This window comes from Dipodomys merriami, unplaced genomic scaffold (assembly GCF_024711535.1).
Source record: "Dipodomys merriami isolate MVZ:Mamm:240054 unplaced genomic scaffold, mDipMer1.0.p SCAF_61, whole genome shotgun sequence".
Lineage (NCBI taxonomy): Eukaryota > Metazoa > Chordata > Mammalia > Rodentia > Heteromyidae > Dipodomys > Dipodomys merriami.
This window is the reverse complement of record NW_027206191.1, coordinates 7,884,691-7,888,374: the sequence shown is the minus strand read 5'-3', so window position 1 is coordinate 7,888,374 and position 3,684 is coordinate 7,884,691. Positions and strand designations below refer to the sequence as shown.

Genomic DNA, 3,684 nt, shown 5'->3' with positions numbered 1-3,684 from the left:
CTTGCTGCAATGTTCATTATGACAGGTGCCTTGTAGAGAATAATTGAACTCCTCCTTCTACACATCTCTTGAACCACAAATATTTGGAATTACTTTGTTTTTGACATATCAATTTTGAGTTTCTTCTTAAATATGTGCTTATGTAAGAAATAAATATTTCATGACCATTCTTTTGCATTTACTTTTTGTTGAAGTGTCTAATTTAAGAAAATCAATTACACTTTATATATAAAAAAAAGTTCTGTGCTCAATTTGGCAGCACATACCCTAAACCTGGAATGATACAGAGATGATGAGCATAGCTCCTTCGAAGGATGACACACAAATTCCTGAAGCGTTCAATATTTTTACAATGACAGACGCTGGAGGGAATGTGGCCAGAAGTAAACACTACTGAATTCTTGGTGAGAGTGTAAACTTGTCAACCCCTTTGAAAAGCAGAACGGAGGTTCTTCAAAAGATTCCACATAGAGATCCTCTATGACGCAGCAATCCTTCTTTTGGGCATTCACCCAAATGATCAGAAACAAGACCATACTAAAACTACAAGCACAACTATGTTTATTGCAGCATTATTTACCATAGGTAAGATATGGAACCAACCCGATGCCCCTCAGTACATGAATGGATCAAGAAAATGTGTGTGTGTGTGTGTGTGTGTGTGTGTGTGTGTGTGTGTGTGTGTGTGTGTGTGTGTAACTGTGACCCCTCTGTACAGTACTTTTACAACTAAAAACATATAAAAATGTTCTGAGATGGAAGAGTTTATTCCCCCAATTTTATCCATATAATATTGTTAACAAAGCAGATTTTTAAATACTACGTAGAATGTGATATGTATTACAGAAACCATTACATGTAATGAGCAACCAGAAATAATGTTATCAATTGAATATGCACTGCTTCCAAGGAAGCCAGATGGATAATTTCTCATGCTCTAAATCAAACTGGTGATCTTATGTCTTGATAGTGTAAAAATATCAGGGACAGAATAATGAAGGAATTACAACTGAGGTGAAATCCATATGAAAATATACAAACCTGATAAAACATATAAGTATCTGAGCAGTATATTATGTTTTAAATCATTTACGCTACATTGTAAAGATAATGAAGACCTATTAGAATGAATTAACTTTTTGATATCCTATCGTAGCTCCTTAGAAGGATGAACTCTTTCCTCATTCTTGTAGAGGCTTCATCAGATGAGAGGAACTGTATTTTTTTGTTTGCTTCCTTCCATTTATTCTTCACTCTGAAATATGAGCTACATGATACTGAAATACACCAAGGAAAATTAAACACACAGGCTTTGGAAATATCAATCAATGTAAAATAAATAAAATACGTATAACCTTGTAAAAGGTCTAAATAAATTAATTTATATAATCTCAAGTGTAAACAGAAAATGATTTAAGCAATGTCACGTAATTGAAAAATGATAATTTTTAGGAGATACTTAATTTTTTCTTTTCTACTGCATTGAATTAATTATTGATTTTGTATAGAGAGATTAAAGATGAGATTAACAAGAAACTTGCTTAAAACTGGGCACAAATTCTGAATAGACATGTATTCCAAAATCCATGAAAATCGCCAGTGGGTTTACAAAGTTGTGTTTAATGCTACTTCTATGCTGGCTTAAGCTTTGGGAACAGAAGTCATTAGAGAAATGCAATTCAAAATTACTATGATACTCCTTCATAACTATTACAACTCTTATTTTAAAAAAATCAAAGGAACCAGTTGTGGTGGGACTCAATTTGTCCTAGAAACCCTCTAAGGCGAGAGCAAGATGAGGCATTGGCTTAAGTGAGCTGCTCAATGTCTGCCATCCCCAAAAGAAAAACATTGGAGTGAAGCTCAAGGCCATAATGTCTTTGGGCTTGGGTCCTTCCCTTGACGATAGCATCTGCAAGTTGATCTGCCTGAGATTATACCTGAGGTGTGCCCCCAGGGGAGTGTGAACCCACTCTAATGGGTCCCCCCTTTGAATTAAAACTGCAGAAATCAATGTAACACCTCCAAACCACCAAAGGGAAATGGGCTCAAAAATAGAATTCCTCTTCAGGAAAACTTCATCCAGGGCTTTTTGGAACTGCAAAAATATTGCCCAATGGCTGTCTGTAATTGTAATAACTTCTTGGTGCATCCTGCCTTTTAGTAGGGCAAATAAGGCACACACTATCTTTAGGGACAGGCACCCATGGCAACAGCCAATTGATTTCCCCTAAAAGGCTCTGAAGTTGGGTTAAGGTCAGAGAGGTTGGAATATCCAGCAAAGGCTTAAGGAGACTGTCCTGAGTCAAGGTAAGGTGGAACCAGAGCACCTTAAAAGGAGGTAACTTTTGAATCATATTGAGTGCTATGGTGAAGCCCCCCTTTCTTAATATGGTGCGAACCTGGGCCAGAAGGCCCTCCAGTTGTCCTAGGTCTTGGTGCCCCACGATTATATCATCCGGGTAGGCAAACACAAGGGAGGTATCTGAACCCAACACAGGCCCTAGAAGTGTGGACAAGTATTGTTGGCAAAAGGCCAGGTTATTTGCCATTCCCTCTGGCAGCACCATCCATTCAAACCTCCAATCAGGCAGGGAAAACTTAAGAGAAGGGATGGAGAAAGCAAACTTTTTGCAGTCATCCGGATGCAGGAGGATTGAAAAAAACAATCTTTAATATCAATCACACCAAGGTATATTCTGAAGGTATAGCAGGAGTCCAGGGCATACCTCTTAGGGATGCCTACTAGCTCCATCCTTTCATTTACCTTTCATAGATCTTGGAGCACACACCTAGCCCCAGAGGCCTTTTGAATAACAAATATGGGTGTGTTCCAAGGACTCATAGAAGGGCATATGTACCCAAGGTTTATCTCCACCAGAAGGTGGAGGGCTACAAGTTTAGGTTTTATCAATGGCCACCACTCCACCCAGGTAGGGCTTCCTATCTAAATCAAACTTGGATCCACAATTCTTTTTCCAATGGTATCCCTTAGTGCCCCTGGGTCAGGGTGTAGGGGGAGGTTAGGACCCCTCGGGCCAGTTGGCAGAGGATTGTTGTGAATAGTCCCTCTTAAAGTGCCTCTCCTGCCCACATTTAAAACAAGTCCCTCTCCCCGATGGTCTTGGGGTTCCTTGGCCCTGGGCTGCCAGTGCCTGAGTAATAGCCACAGTCATTGCAGATGTCTGAGCATGTAAAGCTAAAGATTATGATTGGGACTGGTGCTGTTGCATTCCCACATTCTGTGAGGCCACCAGCCATCTTCTCAGAAAACACTCTCTCAATCCCATGCAGGCCATGTGGTTGTCTGCATTCATCTCTTCCCAGACCAGCAGCTTTACAAAATGATCTTGGAGGTTCCCTGCTGGCAGCTTGTGGTTAATACTCTGTTCAACTCCATCTACAAACTCAACTAGAGGCTCACCAGGTTTTTGTGTAACTCCTGCTATGAGGGACTCAGTGGGCCCATCATCCAGTTTGAACCATGTGGCAAGTCCTGCCTGCATCACCTGATCACGGTATGGGCCAGGTATTGCGGCATGTTGGATGCCAGTGGAGTACCATTCCCCATCCCTTTTAACATGGTATAAGTAATAGGTATCACAGATTGAGCCTGCCAGTTATTCTCCACTCGCACTCTGCATTCCTCCTTAAAGAAAGCTCACCATTTAATAAACTGAGAAC

The 3,684-nt window shown here is 40.4% G+C and overlaps 1 non-coding gene across 1 annotated transcript; it reads left to right on the top strand.

Annotated features, from left to right (window-relative positions):
• Positions 1-243: 243 nt before the first annotated feature.
• On the top strand, positions 244-349 carry LOC138814780 (U6 spliceosomal RNA). Its single transcript, XR_011368089.1, has one exon. It is a non-coding gene; the product is annotated as a U6 spliceosomal RNA (small nuclear RNA).
• The last annotated feature ends 3,335 nt before the right edge of the window (positions 350-3,684 follow it).